The 18,209-nt window shown below is 48.1% G+C and overlaps 1 pseudogene; it reads left to right on the top strand.

The window, feature by feature from the left end:
- Window positions 1-2,540: 2,540 nt before the first annotated feature.
- Window positions 2,541-15,049, top strand: LOC133629409 (T cell receptor alpha chain MC.7.G5-like; annotated as a pseudogene).
- Window positions 15,050-18,209: the final 3,160 nt, after the last annotated feature.

Consider the following 18,209-nt stretch of genomic DNA (forward strand, 5'->3'; position numbering starts at 1 on the left):
GGAAAAGTGGGGCTTTGGGGGTTTTGTGGGGAAAAAGCGGGGTTTTTAAGAAGTTTTGAGGAGAAAGTGGGAGTTTAGTGGAGATTTGAGGGGAAAAGTGGGGTTTTCAAGGAGTTTTGAGGAGAAAGTGGGAGTTTAGTGGAGAATTGAGGGGAAAAGGGGGTTTTGGTGGAGTTTTGAGGAGAAAGTGGGAGTTTAGTGGAGAATTGAGGGCAAAGTGGAGTTATTGGTGGAGTTTTGAGGGGAATAAGTGCAGTTTGGATGGGAGTTGAGGCTGGAGCTGAGGCAGAACCATTTCCCTGAGAGGGGTGTGAGCCCCTGTGCCAGGCTGCCCAGGGAGCTGGGGTAGTGCCCAGCCCTGGAGGGACCCCAAAGCCGTGGGGCTGAGGTGCTGAGGCCGTGGGTCAGTGCTGGGCTGGGCAGGGTGTGGGGAGCGCTGGGACTGCAGCAGCTTCAGGGGCTTTAACCACCAAACAATTCCTGATTCTGAGGGGAAAAGTGGCGTTTGGGTGAGGTTTTGAGGGGAAAAGTGGGGTTCAGGTGGGTTTTTGAGGGGAAAGGTGTCTTTTGCTGGAGTGTTGTGGGACAAGATGTGGAGTCTGGCTGGCTGTGAGGGACTTTGCTCGTCCCTTTGGCTGCGGGAGGGGTGTCAGTCGCATGCAGGACGGCTGCTCTGCCAGAAGGAGGGGCTCGGAGACAAGAAATCAGCGGCAGAGCCTGAGCGGCAGAGGAACGCCGGCAGTCGCAGCTTTCCTTCCCCTCCAGAGAGATGCCAGGGGACCCTTTCAGCCAGCCAAGCTCTGCCTCACTTCCCTCTTTTGCGGTGTGAGGTGTCCCTCATGGTGCACAGCGAGTCTGCTCAGCCCACCCTGCAAACGCCAGGACGCTGAGGGATAGAAGGAAGCCCTCAGCCCCGGGTGTCCTACCCTTGTAGAGAGGTCCTAGGATCCATGTCAGCCAGCCAAGTTCCACCCTCCCAGCCCTTGCTGCCTGACAGGCTGCTCTGAGACCTTCCTGAAGGGCTGGGGGCTTTCTCCTGTCCCTCCGTGTCCATCGCGTCTTTGTTACAGCCTGGCTCGGGCAGCGCCGAGCCCAGAGGCAGAGCTGCTGTCCTGGCAGCGGCTGCCCACAGGGGAGCCAGAGCCCCGCACAGCCAATGGCAGCCCAGGACGCGGGCACAGCCGTGATTGACGTGTGCGCCGCGGCCAATCGGAGGCGGCGGTGCCTCAGGGAGGGCGGGCCCAGCCACAGCTGTGGCAGCCCCGCAGCCAATCAGAGACACCATCGCCTCAGGGAGGGCGGGCCCAGCCCAGGAGAGAGTGACAGCTCCTCAGCCAATCAGAGAAAACGCTGCCTCAGGGAGGGCGGGCCCAGCCAGGGCAGTGACAGCCCCGCAGCCAATCAGAGGCGGGCTCGCCTCAGGGCACAGAGGGAAGGTGAGGCCAGGGAGCCCAACATGGCAACAGGGGAAGGAAGGAGAGGAAGGAGGAGAGGTCACTGGTGAGGGATCAGACTGAGGCGTCCTGCAGAGCCGGCCTCTGCAGCACCCTCCCCGCTGCTCTCCCCACTGTTCTGTAACAGCCAGTGTGTGTCTGTGGGAAATGATTTGTGCCCAGTGTGTGAACATAAAAGGTTTGAAGCCCCTCTGGTGTGATGTGTGTGAGGGAATCAGTGTCCAGGGTGTTTGAAGCCCCTCTGGTGTGATGTGTGTGAGGGAATCAGTGTCCAGGGTATTTGAAGCCCCTCTGGTGTGATGTGTGTGAGGAAATCAGTGTTCAGGGTCAGGAAAAATGTGGGTAATGTGTGTCAACATTCTCCAATATTTGTTCAAGGTCAAAGCTTGAGTTGATGGTGACATGCCATTGAGAGTTGTTCAGTCCAGAGAGAAGAGATTTGGCAGGAATGTGCCATAAACCCTATAGCCTGAACAAATCAGCCTGGCCTCAAGTTAGCTTGAATTGGGGTGATCCTAAAGAGACAGACAGAATTGGTCAAAGGATGGTTAGAAACTGATAGAAGAGATGGAAGTTGTCAAAGAGAGCGGGCTGGGGGTGCGGGGCACGGGGAGACACCCGCGAGTTGCCGCTGCCGGCTGACAGCCCGTCCCTTGCGCAGGGCTGTTGGTGGCGCGCAGGCGGGGAGGAGAGGGAGGAGTAGAGAGAGGAGAAGCCCATGATGCCGCTGGCTGCCCTTGCCGCCAGGGCACGTTGCTGGCTCACGGAAACTTTGGTGTCCACCACAACCCCGAGGTGTTTCTCTGCAGAGCTGTTTCCAGCTGGGTGAGCATGGACTGTCCTGGTGCTTAGGGCTGTTCTGCTCCCGGTGCAGCAATGTGTCCTAAGTGCTTGTTGAGCTCTGTGAGGCTGCTGGCAGCCCACTGCTGCAGCCGGCTGAGGTGCCTCAGGCTATCAGCAGCACAACCCTGCGCTGGATCAGCCGCTCGTTGCAGAGCGCTGTCACCCGCACATGTGCTGAAGGCAAATGCTGTCCGTTCCCGCACGTCTCCCCCCGCCACATCTCTGCCGCGGCTCTTAGCGCCGATGGAACGGAGCAGCCTTTTGATGCCGTCGGGTCATCTGCGGCACCGTCCCCTCGTTTCCTGCAGCTCTGAAGCTCGCCAGCACCGTTCGGCAGGGGCTGAGCGTGTGCGCAGGAGCGCTGGGGCCGAGCAGGGGGCCAGCCCGCGCCGGTGCTGTGGCGCCGCCCCTTCTCCTGCGCGGAGGGGCCCTGTCGCCGGGGGGCCGGGCCGGGGCGGCCGTGCGGGCTTCGGGCAGAGGCGCGGGCGCTGTGGCGGCGAGGGGCCGAGGCGACGGGGCGGGTAGCGGCGGGCCCGAGCTCGGCTCCGCTCGGCTCGTGTGCGGCCCCGCCGGGCCCTTGTTCCGCCGATGGCGGCCGGGCCGGGGCCGTGGCTGCTGGGCTCGGGCTTGGCCTTGGGGCCGGCAGGTGAGAGGCGGCGGGCGGGGAGGGCGGCGAGCCCGGGGCGGGGGCAGCGGCAGCGGGAGGGAGGGGGACAGGGAGGGGGAGAACAGGGAGAGGGACGGGTGGAGAGAGAAGGAGAAGCCGGGAGAGGGCGAGGGAAAGTGAGAAGGAGAGAGGGAAGAGCAGGGTGAGGGAGGGTTCGGGTGCAGGGCTTGCCCCGCTGTTGCGGCTGTGTCCGGGCCGGGCGGGGGGCGCTGGGGCGGCGGGTGCCCGTCCTCGGGCCGTGGGCGCGCCGTGCCCGGTGCCCGCGCTCTCCGTCCGTCCGTCCGTCCGCAGGCGTGTGGGCGCAGCTGAGGCTGGTGGAGGCCGGCGGAGGGCAGCGAGCGCCCGGGGACTCCGTGCTCCTCTTCTGCCGCGGACACGGCTTCGACTTCGGGAAATGTGCAATGAGATGGTACCGTCAGGCACCCGGAGGCAGGCTGGAGTGGGTGTCCTTTATCTCCCCTAGTTCATCACTGATTCAACGTGCACCGGCAGTGAATGGTCGAGCCTCTGTGTCCCGGGACAATTCCCGGTTTAGGACAGCTCTGTCTCTAAGTGCCCCGAGCCCACAGGACTCTGCCCGCTACTTCTGTGCTGTTCGCACACACAGGGACGGGAAATGTAAATGAGTTTCATCAGAAACCTCCTGGCACTGCCCCAACTCTGGGCCTCAAAACTGGGGACTATTCCCACACTTTTTCAGTGCTGCTCCCCGGAGAGTTGTGTAGTTACAGCATCAGTTTTCCAGTGTTGATTCTGAAAGGGTCATTTCAGTTGGTTTTGTCCCTTTCTGTCCTGACCCTTCTGATTGCCATCTCCCCATGTCTCAGGCTGATCCTTACCCCTGTCACACTCCATAACCTTTTGGCCTTTGTAAACAGTTTTTGCTGTTAGCTTTGGTTCCCACCCAGCCATGGCCCAGCTGGTGGGGTCTGTAAATAGCCTTGCTGTGGTTTTGGGCATGGCTCAGGCTCACTCAGTGTAGCCCACAACTTAGCTGCCTGAGGACTGGGTAGAGAAAATGAGGGAAATACAGTGTCATTTGGAAGCTTTGGAGCAGAATAGGGAATTTGTGCTTTTTTTTTCCCAGATCTGAGACTGTAACAGGAGCAAGGGACAGCTTGAGAGCTGTGGGGCCATCTTCAGAATCCCAGCAGCAACGGCGTGCAGTGCTGCTCCAGAGAAAACTTGGGGTGGCCCTACAGCACATCTCTTTTTGCCCAGAGAGGTTTTGCTGCCAGGTGAGTTGTGGTAGTTTAGACCAGTGTCCACCAAGTCATTAAATCACTCCCCCTCCTAAATGGGACAGGAAAGAGAGAGAAATAGAACAAACCACTTGTGAGTTAAGGACAGAGAGGTCACTCAGCAGTGAGCGTCACGGGCAAAACAGACTCAACTTGGGGAGAAAAAGGTTTGATTATTACAAAAGAGGAGCAAGGAGATGAGAAATAAAACCGTCTGAAAAACACCTTCCCCCACCCCTCCTCTGGCCAGGACTCCCCTTCCTTCCCCCCAGCAGCGCAGACCATGGGGCTTGTGGTCAGTTCATCACAGATGGACTTTGCCGCTGCTGCTGCTCAGGGAGAGGCCTCCTCACACTTCCCACTGCTGCACTGTGGGGTCCCTCCCACGGGAGACAGTCCCTCACCAACTGCTGCAGCGTGGCTCCTTCCCACGGGCTGCAGCTCCTCACCGACTGCTCCAGCCTGGGGCCTGCCATGGGGGCAGCTCCTCACACCCTGCCCCAGCGGGGGTCACCCACCGCCACAACAGTCCCACGGGGACACACTGCTCCAGCCCGGGGCCCTCCCAGGCTCACAAGCGCTGACACAAACCTGCTCTGCACGGGCACCTCCCCACAGGCTCCCAGCTGCTGCCAGGAGCTCGCTCCACGATGAGCTTCCAGCACAGTCACAGCCTCCTGCAGGCATCCACCCGCTGCGGCCTGGGCTCCTCCACGGGCTGCCAGTGGGTCTCTGCTCCCTGAGGACCTCATGGACTGCAGGGGCACAGCTGCCTCACCATGGTCCTCACCACATATCACAGAGGAGTCTTTCTTCCAGTGCCCAAGCACCCTCCTCCCCCTCCTTCTCCACTGACCTTGGGGTCTGCCCAGATGTTTTCACATTCTCCCTCCCTGTGGCTGCTGCAGTTTTGCAACTGACCAACAACCTCCCTTCTCAAATCTGTTCTTCACAGAGGCGTTACCTCCATCACTGGTTCTGCTGGCCACACTATTTCTGACCCAAGCCTGGAATCTATTGGCGTTTTTGGGCACCTGGGCACACCGCTGGCTCATGTTCAGCTGCTGCCAATTAACACTCCTGTCTTTTCCCTCTGAGCAGCTTTCCAGCCTCTCTGTCCCAGCCTGTAGCACTGCCTGGGGTGAGTACAGTGACCAAAGCTGAGGCAGGGAAGATGTGGGCAGAGCTGATCTGCGGGCAGAGAGGCAAGAGCGAGCGGCTCTGGCCACGTGTGCTGCCGTGTGTGTGCTGATGTTCCCCATCACAGGTAAGTGAAAGGGTTGATGTTTCCTGGGAACTGAGCTTGCCCCTGTGCTCTGCAGGGCTCTGTGGAGCTGTGCTGGCTGCTGCAGCCTGACCTGCCCCTGGCTCCCTTCCTGCCATCCCTGCAGGGCACAGCAGTGTTGGACATCTGACCAGCCTCTGCAGAGGTGGGATGGGGATGCACCAACCTGCTGCTCACTCATCTTGTGGGCTGGTGGTGTAACTGGGGCTGGAAACTGCTCATGGGGCACTGCAGCCCATCTTAAAAAAAACAGGTTTCAGGAGGGCAGTGTAGTTGTTCCCTGCTTGCCTGTGAGAGGTCCTTGTCCCTGCTGTGCTCATTCAGAGCCATTCCAGGGGCAGGAGAGTGGATTCCTCACCATCCCAGCTTGGGAAAGAAAGGGCTTTGTCCTTCAGATGCACTTACTGTTTTGAATGGGAAAATCAGAAAAAGCTCCTGTCTGACACAGAAGAGGGGAAGGTGTTGCCTCCTTCCTGGTGCCAGCTCTATTTCTCTGCTAAACTTTTTCTGCTGAGTTCACAGAGAACCATTTAGTTCTCCTACCAGTCCAGTGTCTGATGCTACACCAGCATCACTCCAGTCTTTGCTCCTTGGAGTGATCACAGTTTATTGCTCCTCACTGAAGCAGAGAGACACTGGCCAGGTGGCCTCTGAGCAAGATGAAGGAACTGATTGTGTGGGAGGCTGATGGAGTCATCAGCAAACAGCATCTTGGGGAAAGAGACACCATGGTTTCTGGTGCCCCATGGAAACAGAGTGTCACTTCACTACCCTGTTTCTGCAGCAGCAGAGGGCTGAAAAGGGCAGAGTGCTTGCAACACAGGCAGGGCCAGAGCAGACCTGGAAAGAGGGGGGTTAAATCCATCATGGATGGTTGTTGCTGGCCTCAAGGCAAGGCACTTGCTACACCTCTCTGAGCTGACTTTCCTGGCAAGGGGCATAGAGGTACTGCAACAACTTGTGGGAGGCTGTGATGGCAAGTGTGTTTCTGTGGCCACCCAAAGGGAAAAGGCTGTTCAGTTGCATCTGAGAGCCCAGTGACAAACTGGGTGTGTTCTCACTGCTCTGGGAAGACTTGGCAGCAGGCAAAGGCTGTGAGAGAGGCACCTGGATGTACCCAGGTCTGTTACAGGAGGCATTTAGAGCTTGTTCTCTTTCTTCTGCCAACATTTCAAGAGACTGAAAGTATCACATCAGACATCTCAACATTTTCCTGGGAGGAATGGGGGAATAAGGAGGAGAAAACACTTAAACACAATAAAGAGTAATGACAACAGTAATGCAAATAAACACGGAGTAATCCAGTGGGGAACCACTGTATTAGTGGGGAGTCACTGATTTGTGAATAGGATGAAGTAATACTGTTTTGTTTTGTGTCTTAGAACTGGGTGTGAAGATGCAGAGACTGCTCCATGATCCAATTAAAAAGCCAGCTTTGGTCAGTCATAACTAGATATTTCCCCCTTCAAGCTCAGCCAAGGGCTTAGGTAAATAAATAATAGCCCACAGAATAGCCAACACTGTGGTCAAATAATCTAGCTCACAAGAGCAAAGAAACTGAGAAACAAAAAAAGGTGCTGGAGTAATTGGGAAAATCCTTCCAAAACCCTTATAAAAATAACTCAAGAGATAGTAAAAATCAGATACCTGAGTGCATAAGCAGCTTTAGCACATCAAGGCAGATTCCATCAAACCACTGTCAGCTAATCCAAAGGAATGTTTTAACAATTCATAAATGTGATGTTTGTCATTTCCCATGAAAACAGGTTTTGAGACCATAAATACTGGAGAGTCCAGAAAGAGTTAGGAAATTTAGAATGAAAGTAGTTAGAAATTGGTAAGATTGGGGCAACTGGTCCACAGATGTTCTTGAAAGTTTCTTCATTTGCTGCATCGTCAAGATGAAACATTCTTGAACTTGGAGGAGTTAATCTCTGAGAATCAAGCAGCTCCAGGGCCCTCTTCTTTCCCAGGCCATAACCTATGGGATTTTTCTAAGCAGGAGAGCCCAGATTCTGCTCTCCTGAAGTCCAGGGCTCCAGTCCTGCTTTTCTGCATTGTCTTCTCCTCTCTGGATCCTGAGCTCAAACAGTGCACAATAAGTCTGTGTTTATGAACAATCATTTTGCCTGCTTCCTTGTCTCAAACCAGCATAAAGACTTTCTAAGGCACTAAATGACCCTCAGACACCAACTTTTAGAGCCCAGATAAGAGCTCAGATAAACTCCTGAGAACTGAAACCAGGTTCAAGGTGAAGCAGATTGTCATAAATGCTTTGAGATAGCACTAAAAGTGCTGGATTTTCATGTTTCTTTACTGTTTACTGATATCACATTTCTTTATGTGGTGTATTGCATCAGAAACCACTCAAGAAGTCACATGACTAGAATCCAAATTCTGAGTAGTAAAGAAGCAGGAAGTGACAGTTTTTTGCAATGAAATCTATCACTGTGGTGGCTGGGTCACCACAATGATATAAACAGCATAGGGTCCTGTACAAAAACCTAGAGGAGGAAAAAAGGCAACATATTTTGGGGAAAAAAGCAGCTGAGTGACTGAAATGATTAAGGAGGCAAATGCAACATTCTTTTAATATTTCTGTTTATCCTGGGAATAGAGCTCAAAGGGTCTCTAAAAGGTGGACGAAAGGTAGAAGCTGGAAATTCTGTCCTCACTTTGAAATCATTATTGTTTTTCCCTTTCCAGTTTTGGAAGAAAATGTGGATCTGGAAATCCTCATGGGATTGCACATGTGGATGATTAGGACAAATATCTGGCTTTTCAACCCCTGTTCTTACAACATTTTTGAATACCACAAGGAAAGAGTGATTGATTGCAGTAAGTATCAGCAGTGTGAGGACAGATAAGCTTATTTTTGGAAGAGGGACGACTCTCACAGTTGAGCCAAGTAAGTGTCATTATGTTATTTGTAAAATGTTGTTAATGTGGAGGAGGACAAAGGAATCTAACAGTTTGGGTTCATTGTAAGAACTTTCTGCTGCAATAATCACTCTGTCCAGGGTTTCCAGGTGAATCCTCAGCTTGAGTCTGCTAAGGAAGGCTGCCTCTATATATTGCTATTGCTCCATCATCCCCAAGCACTGGGTGTGCATTACTTCATAGAATCACAGAATGGTGGGGTTGGAAGGGACCTTTAGAGATCATCCAGTCCAAAACCCCTGCAGAAGCAGGAACCACCTAGATCAGGTCACACAGGAACATGTCCAGTCTCCAAGGAAGGATCCTCCACACCCTCCCTGGGCAGCCTGGGCCAGGGCTCCCTCACCTCACAGGAAAAGAGATTTTTCTTATATTTAAGTGGAACTGTTTGTGTTTCAGCTTCATCCCATCACCCCTTGTCCTGTTGCTACTTACTATAGAAAAAAGGGATGTCCTAACCTCCTGATACCCACCATTGAGATGTTTGTAACTATTGAGATCCACCCTCAGTCTCCTCTGCTCCAGACTAAACAGCCCCAGGTCCCGCAGCCTTTTCTCGTATGAAAGATGCTCCAGTCCCCTGATCATCTTGGTGGCCCTGCACTGGCCTCTCTCCAGCACTTCCCTGTCCCTCTTGAACTGAGGAGCCCAGAGCTGGACACAGGACTCCAGATGAGGCCTCACCAGGGCAGAGTAGACAGGGAGAAGAACCTCCCTTGACCTGCTGCCCACACTCTTCTTGATGCATCCCAAGGTGCCATTGGCCTTCTTGGCCACGAGGGCACATTGCTGGCTCACATTACTTAACGTGTTAACTGGATAGCAATTTGGCCCAAATTTCCTGTGAAGTGTCTTACCCTCCAGTGGATTTTCACTGAATCATTTTGAGCAGGAATGAACAACTTAGTCATGAGTTGACAGTGGAGAGATGTTTTCAGATGGATCTTTAGCTCTCTGGTATAAGAAGTTAGTTTTTGACACTACAGATTCTTAAGGGTTGGAAAGGACCTCGATAGATCATCCAGTCCAACTCCCCTGCCAGAGCAGGACCACCTAGAGTAGAAGCACAGGAACTCATCCAGGTGGGTTTTGAATGTTCCCAGACTCTACAACCCACCTAGGCAGCCTGTTCCAGTGCTCCCTCACCCTCACAGTGAAGAAATTATTCCTTCTGTTTCTTTGGAACCTCTTATGTTCAGGCTTATACCCATTGCCCCTTGTCCTGTCATTGGACATTACTGAGAAGAGCCTGACTCCATCTTCCTGACACCCAGCCTTTATGGATTTGTAAAGATTAATGAGGTCACCCCTCAGGCTCCTCTGAAGAGGAGATGAATGGAGCATGACAGTTATTTTGTTATTTCTCTTCATGTTTAGCTTTAACATAAGTGACACTAACACCACATTCATAGTTTCACCAGGTAAATAATTCCACTGGCATGGAAACAGAGGAGAAAGGAGCTTCAATATCCTTGGGCTTAAATTTTCACAGCTGCCTCATGTCTAAGACTGCTTAGAATGAAAGAAAATTGGCTGTGAAGTTGCCTAGGCTCTGAAAATGCAAATGTGATGAGCAGGGATTATAACAAGCCTTAGTTCTTCCCAGCTCTATTTGGAATTTTATGATGTAAAGAATAGGTGGATGTCACCCCAAGGTTTTTTGTGGAAGTATGAATAATGGGACAGGAGATGAATTTGTTAAGTAGATCTTCGTTATCCTGAACGTCCAGGTGCATACCTTAAGACTTGTTACGATGCTTTTAGAGGTCTGCATGTCCTTAAAGTGCTGCAAAAATGTCCCATGTAATGTTACGTATCTAAAACATCCTGCTCTCCTTCCAGAAAGTCATGGGACTCCCTTAGGTGCTGCCTAATATCTGTCCAGGTCTGTTGGGTGTCTTGCATGGGAATAAATGTCTGCTTTGGAACAATTTAAGTCCATTTCAAATTCCAAAGGGCTAAAGGAATACAAAGTTATCATTCTGGAGAAAGATTTGTTCCTCCCAACCAGCAAATCCTCAGTTGCAAGTGTAGGGCCAGACAAAACTGCCAGATTCCATTATTTTAACATCACTCTACGTTGATTGGAAGATGATATTTGCTTGTTTGTTTGTTGAAAGAAGCAAAATATGCCACAGAGAATAGTAGAATGTGGCAAGAAGGAAACAAAAGACAGGGAGAGGGAAGACTGAGCAGTGGTGTTGCCATTTCAGACATTCACAGAAATGCTGGTATGATGCTCTTGTTTCTCACATAAAGAGTCCTGTATGTACATAAATCCCTCCCAAAAGCAAGCAGTTGTAGGGATTTGTGTATGTGTTTTCAGATAATGCAAAATAATGGGGCTCAGTTGATGCTTTTGGAAATAATTCTCTTTATCAACCACAATTGCACTGTGTACATTTGCTCCTGCTGAAAGTCTTACCCAGTGCATCATGCCAGAGAAGCAGCTTGCTAGTACATTGACTGTTTAAAAATGCTGGAGATGAGAAAAAATGAAAAGCCTCTTCTCAGATAACAAAGAAACCACAGGACTGGCAGACTCTGGCAGAACCATGTTACAGCACCTGGAAAGGAAATGCATGTGGGAGGAATAGCAAAATGAGCCTTTTTTGATTGACATGTTTAAACTGTTAGAGCTGCGCTTGTTTTTGGGAACAGCACTCAACTGACTGTGGAGCCAAGTAGATGTCCTTTATGTACTAACCTTGTCTGAGTTGTAACTCAGACTCCCTAATGCCTTAAAGTAGCTACTTAGACTGTAGGCTTTCTATCTATTACATTCTCATATGCAGTTAGATGATTTAAGTATTAAAGTCATGCTTTGACAGTTTAAAGGGAAATAAAGTTTCTGTGCAGGCTGACATTTAAGTCCTTAAGAATTTCTATTATGTCAGAATCAGAAACACAGCACTGAGACGAGAGAAGGATGATATACAAAAGCATTGAATGGAGCCTTATGAACATTTCTGTACTAGTTTAATCACAGAATCACAGAAGGTGGGGGTTAGAAGGGACCTTTAGAGATCATCCAGTCCAACCCTCCTGTTGAAGCAGGTTCACCTAGATCAGGTCACACAGGAACATGTCCAGGTGAGTCTTGAAGAGCTCTAAGGAAGGAGCCTCCACACCCTCCCTGGGCAGCCTGGGCCAGGGCTCCCTCCCCTCACAGGAAAATAGATTTTTCTTGTACTCAAGTGGAAGTTTTTGTGTTCCAGCTTCATCCCATCACCCCTTGTCCTGTTGCTACTTACTATAGAAAAAAGGGACGTCCCAACCTCCTGACACTAAATTATTCAGAGTTGGGGTTAAACTGAATAGGTCAACTGAATTCAGTGAATGTTTGATTCCTGTTTGGTATCTGTTTGCTGTAGGTGAAGCTATGTCAGAGTACTACTTGGCTTTCACCTCAGTTGTTCAGTATTGGGGTACTGGTGGCAAAGAGAGTAAAATCAGAGCCCCTTGATCAAACCTTAAAAAAGTGTCCTGTGTTGAGAAAAATGTTACACCTGAAAGATCTTTTGACCACCCTGCAAGGCAGATGCCATGCAAAATTCAAAGCCTAATGCACCTCTTTTTAGCAGAGAGATCCATCAGCATGCTCCTGACAAGCTGGACATGTAAATCTTTTCTTGTCTGTCTAACCAGCCTTCATAAGCTGAGCTCTGGCTGGCAAGGAAGCACGCTGGATGATTCCCTGCAGTTTCTTGATTTTATCAAAATTCATGTTGCTAATCTTGTCCTGACATTTGTATGTGGAACCAGCCTGGTTTCTCCATCTATGATCTGAGGGCAAAGATATTTTATTTTTCAAGAAATCACAATGATTTATTGGCTACTGAATCATTTTGAGACCACTGTTTCCTGAAAAGACATCTCTTTCAAGTTTAAGCAATCATGTTTCATTACTTGTATGTCATAAGAAATTCCTTGAGAAGGCTGCTGCTGTGTAGTTGAAATTAAGGCTTCTGCAGTTGTGAAACCTTTATCATTCATGTGTGTTGCTTGGAATTGGGAACTGAACTCTAAAATGCCTTCGAAACTGAAAAAGAAAAGTATATAAAAGTTTCAGAGTAACTCTTTGGAAAGATGAGAGAGCAGGGATTTCAAATCCTCTGAAAGCTTATCAGCATCTTTTAAGCTCTTTCAAAGCTCCAATGCTCGGGCACATTTGTCATGCCTTGAAGTTTGTTGGTTTCTTAACACTAAAACATTACCTCTGAAGGTTATTGCACTAATTTAAGGAAGCTTGTAAGAAGATTTGTCCATGGACATCAGAAGTTCATTGGCCTCGGGTTGTTCTTCCCTTCAAATCAGTTTATTATACCAATTCTGCATTATACTTCTAACTGCCCCTGGAGCTGTGGAACAAACAGTATGTCACAGCAGATGGATGAGAAAGGTCACACTTTTCAGAACAAGCAAAAGAATTTTTGTTGAACCAAGTACCAGTATTACTCTTTTTCATTGTCTCCTGATGTGTCGGAATAGCTCACAGCACGTGCAATGTCTAGTGAGGAAAACTTTCCCCACAGCTGAAAGTTCTTGACCTTGTCAGGAACTCCTGGAGAAGTGGAGATCCACAATTCACAGACTTCTGATTGCTTCTCTCCTACTTCCCCATCTTAGAGACAAAAGTCGTTCTTGCATCTGAGCATTTGTTCTAGAAAAGATCAACCTTGTCCCCAGTCCAGCAGCAGCACTTCATTTCTGCAACGTCATTCATTGGAGTAACTTTGCACAATAGTGAAGCAACAAACTGACATCTCTTTGTCCTGTTACTCTTGCTGTGGTTAAACCTTTTAGCCACATCAGGAGAAGATTTGGGGGAGGGGAGGGAGAGTTAAGGAAAACCAGTTATTCTCCTATGTCTCTGGAATATGCAAGACAGTCCTTGATCAAAGTGTTATTTTTAGGAATTAAATTGTTGAGAAAGCGGTGTAATTTGACTCTTGGAAGGGAATAAATAAATGTTCTCTTCTGGTTTGCAAGTCCTTTACTTATAAATAAAGAATGAGCTTTGGAAAAAAGGAGGCTTAGAATCCTGTGAACTGAAAGCTCCCATAAAAACCCCTACTCTCTGCCTTTATCTGATCTTTTAGAAGCAGCAGTAAGAAATAATGAGGAAGAAAAGGCAGTTAGTCATTGATAAAGCCAGGAATTAGTCACAGCTGGAGTATATATGAACTTTAAGTGACAGCACCTCAGACAAGTTGGCAATCAAACCAAACCATGCCCAAACAATGCTTTATTTTTTTTACAGACAACATAAGGAGTTCTGACCCACAAGTCATTGTGATGAAGTCGAGAAACTGGAAGAAGATGGCAACACCGAGAAAGTAGCTTGTTTGGCAAGGAAGTTCTATACAAAGAATGTCATCTTGGAGGTGTCCTCTAATGAAGCCATATATGAGCAAAATACCCCCGTTTTGACATCAGAAGGGTTGTACGATACCATTAAGGTGGTCAGTGCAACAAAAGGCACAGAGGTGGCTTGCACAGCCAAACACGATGGCAAAGAAACATTGCTAGGTACAGTTTTGTGGTACAGCTGCAGCTTATTTCTGGAGGCAGCATCTTCTGATGCTTGCTGTTTCTCCTGCTAGTGAGTGCTGTGCTGGGTAACCAGCAGAAATGGGGAAGACATCTGGTACATGAGCAAGTGGAGATGACAGATGTTTAAAAGCATAAACAATCTGAACTGTTTAACAACTTGGAGTTACTTTTTTTGGGAGAAAAGTAAGGCACAGTCTTTTTTAAAAATGCACATTTAGTTATGACTAAATAGTTTCCCCCTGGAAGCAAACATCTTGGCACAGCCTGAAATAGCCTTTGTAAACACAGCAAAAAGTTACAGTGGTGGGATTTTGTTTCTTTTTCTTGAAAAAGGGGATTGATTTTTTTACTCATTCAAACACTAAACCCAAAGCAATTCAATAATTCTTCTGTTTTCTGCAAATGCATGGAGAAATCTCCTCCTCTTCATTAACCTTAGAATTAGTGAGTGGTCAGCGGAGCCTCAGGCTGTACTGCCCACGTGTTCCTATGGGAAGGGTCATGTGAACATTTTGTTTAATCCTTTTAAAAATGTGACTATCATTTGTAACGTTTTTTTATTATCATGCTACAGAAAAGGAGGCTGAAGAATCAGTAACAGGGAACATTTGCAACACCACAGACATCTCTATGCAAGGTTAGTTACCTAATAGATTGTGAAGATACATGACAATGTTGGTGGTAAATGCATGCAAATCTATTTTCTCAGGGGTAGGGGAATCAAAATACAGCTGCTTTAAAAGGCAGCTGCTTTAGCAGCAGACAAGCATCATAAAGCAAAACCCAGTGTAGACAGACATCCTCCTCCCATGTTGTTGTCATGTATCTCTGTCATCTTCCCCTGAATCGATAACCTTTGGGTTTGGTTTTTTTCCCACTTTCTGACAGTGTCACGATATCCAAATCTAGACCATGATCTCTCTCATCTTTTCTCTATCACTGAACAGATGCTGAAGGGGAGAAAACAAACATGCTCTCTGTGACTGTGTTGGGCTTGAGAGTCCTGCTGGCAAAAAGTATTGCCTTCAATGCACTCGTGAGCATCAAGCTGTTTCTTTTCTGAGGTAAGGAAGCACATAGCTTGATCTATAGAAAAACTGGAAGCTCATGCCAGGAATGACCCCTTGTCTTTTTGTAGTTCTCTGTCATTACACCTGTTCACCTGCTCCTGCTCCCTTTAAATAACTCTTGTAGGTTTCTGGGAAAAAGCACAATGCTTATCTAAACCTCATCCCCAACAACAACCAAAAAAATCCACCTGAAAATCGTCCCATTGTCACTCCCAAACCACCAAGAAAACAGCCCCTTTCATATCCAAAGCTCAGTTCTTGCTGTCTGGTACCCAAATTTTCTTTGCAGCAAACTTTCTTTGCCAGAACAACTCAGGTATTACCAGAAGTGCCTGAGAGAGATCTCACTGACTGTTTCAAGTGGTAGAGCACAAAGCCTGGAGAAAAATGAACACAAATAAGGGGTTAAAAGCAAGGCTCTGAAAACACTGACATGTGAAGTAGTGGGAGGAGAGAGAGGAGAGGGGAGGCTTTTTAAATTAAGGTATACAAAGAGGCACAAAAGATAGTCCAGGTTAAGCTTTGTGAGTGTCTACCTGTCTTGATCTCACAGCTGTCAGACAATGGCATGTAGCCCCGGTTGCATTAAAGGGCCGATGTAGAAACAAGGCAGCAGCACTGTGAAGAGCAGCTGGAGAGCTTGTCCCAGCAGCACAACGGGTCAAACGGCCAACGTCAAATCTACTGACAACAACCACGCAGAAGACAGCAGAGCACCCTCCCCTTCAGACCTTCCGTACTGCCGAGTCCTGCCTGGCCAGTGGATTTCATTTCAAGACTTGTAGCTGCTTTTGCTGTTTCTTTTTCTCTGTGAACTGAGGAGACTGTATTTTTTCTTAACCCCCTGCTAAGTAGAAGTTGATCACGCCACTGTTCTCACTTCTAGACAGCAGCATCCAACCTGCTTCTGACTCGCGGAAACAGACTCTGTCGCTCCAAGAGTGCTAAGGAAGGATGTTTATTCGGCACGGTGGGGGCAGGGGGTGTATAAACTTGCCCACCCGCCTGGGCAACTTGCTTGACTTATATTTGTTACAAAGTCACAAAATCGTATGGTGACATTATCCACCTAGACAAAGACACAACCTGTCCCCGATTTGGCATGTAAATTAGGTCTTTTCTTCCTTTCCTTTGCGTGGTGTCTCCCGGTGATGGTCTTTGGGGCCTCGGGAGATGAAGGCTGATAAGTCCTGAGGCTTTCTCACCCCTGATCTTTGGGCAACTTGAGATATCACTTGGCCCCTTGCAGAACCGGTTTCTGCCCTCAAGGAAGTTGGAGGACCCGGGAGGTTGTGTGAGGAGATAACCACGACCTTTTTACAGCTCCTGTGTGAATTTATTTTGTCTGAAAAAATAAGCTTGATACTATTGCGATAAGTTCGTATAAGGTTTATTAGTACATGTTAGTATAAAGCTCTACATCGCTTCAATAGCTTTGAAAAATCCAGTCCTCATAGATATATGACCCTTTAAAAACAGCATTTACAGGCATGTTGCGTTATTGATGTATTACTGCTGAGAGAATTCAGGCAGAGGAGATGCTATTTATAGCTTTAATGATTTTTAGATAGCTTTAGCATCAGCAGTTTTATAGTGTAGATGAGACCTGTGTTGGATGTGAAGTGATTCAATTCAACCAGATAATGTTCAGCCAAGGAAGTGTTTCTTTATTAAACCTGCATTTCTCCTGCAAAATGTGTGGCACACAGCAGTTTAGGCTACAGAAGTGGTGACCAAAAGAAAGCTTTACTAAGCCTAAATGCTGTGGTTTGTTCTGTGCTTTTTCTTATGACTTTGAGATGGAGATTGCTGAAACACAACTGACCTAATGATCAGTCAGAATAGAAATTCAAATGAGGTCTGGCCTTTCTGATGCATCTTTCTTTTGCATGGTAACAGAAAGGCACATGTCTAAGGAGCAATCAGTTAAAAGACAGTTTGATAAGAGTATGAGGAAGGAAAATGCACATTTCAGAAAAAAAAGCATCATATTTTTTTTCCACTCATTGAGACTAGGAACAGGCCAAGAGGAATTAATGTAAGGTGGTGTGATGGAAAAACAGTTTCCATAGCAACTTGGTTATTATTCAAAAGACCCCAACATACACATCCCCCGACTCATTTTCTCTCGCTAGCAACAGACAGGATGCTGTGGTCAACCTTATGACTAAGTTACACCAGGCAAGACTAAATCCCCCTTTGTTTGAAAAACAAGTTAACCACATCCTGAAGGGGAAATAAGGTTTTTCATATATTGACTGTTCTACTGATGGCTTTAAGACAGCTTCTACAGAGTGCATAGCAAGGTCAGTTTAATTAAGCTTTTCCAGGTTAGTCAGTCCCTACACACACCTAGATGACCCTCACTGTATGAAGAGAAGTGAAATGTGCATGACAAACTCCAAACCAGCATCATACTTTAGTTCATCCTACAACCATACTGTGTATCAGGGGAAGCCATTCACTAGCAGATTGTTTTGATCATGATTTTGTGGCATCACCCTGAACCTTTTTATCTTGCACTCCACACTTTGCAATCTCTCAGGCAAGACTCAGATTGGGAGTACCATTTCTGTGTCTCCATGAAAACCATGGAATGACATTTTCCTGGATAGTTCTCAGGAGTCCAAATGAGATGCAAAGAGATGATACAGCAGGTGAGTCACAGCATCTCTGGGGGACCGTGGGCTTTTAGCATTGCAGCTGCTGTTGCAGGACTGCCATGGATGTCAAATGACAAAGAAGACATGTAGGCTCTAAATCTTGTTTGGCATCTTGGAAGACATGAAAAGGAGAGACAAACTTAAAATATCCAGAAGTCTGTTGTAATGTGGCAGATAAAGCTCTTGGCAGCTTCTAAGTTCAAGATCCTGGCATCCTTAGGGTGTTCAGGATCAGAACCAGTGCAAAAGCTTTTGAGATTCCTTGGCCCAACATGTAGACTAATTCACCTCTTAAAAGCATTCCAGTGTCAGTCAGGTTGTTCAAGGTGGGGAGAGCACATAATACACCTTTCCCCACTAAGTATGTGGAGAAGAATACAGTTATTTGCTTTATTGCTTTAGTTTTCCTGAGTATTTCTGTGTCTTAGTACATCTACTGCAATACAACAGCATTTTGAAGAGAGAGCTTAAGGAACCAATTTCACAATCA

Source organism: Colius striatus, unplaced genomic scaffold (assembly GCF_028858725.1).
Source record: "Colius striatus isolate bColStr4 unplaced genomic scaffold, bColStr4.1.hap1 scaffold_43, whole genome shotgun sequence".
Taxonomy (NCBI): domain Eukaryota; kingdom Metazoa; phylum Chordata; class Aves; order Coliiformes; family Coliidae; genus Colius; species Colius striatus.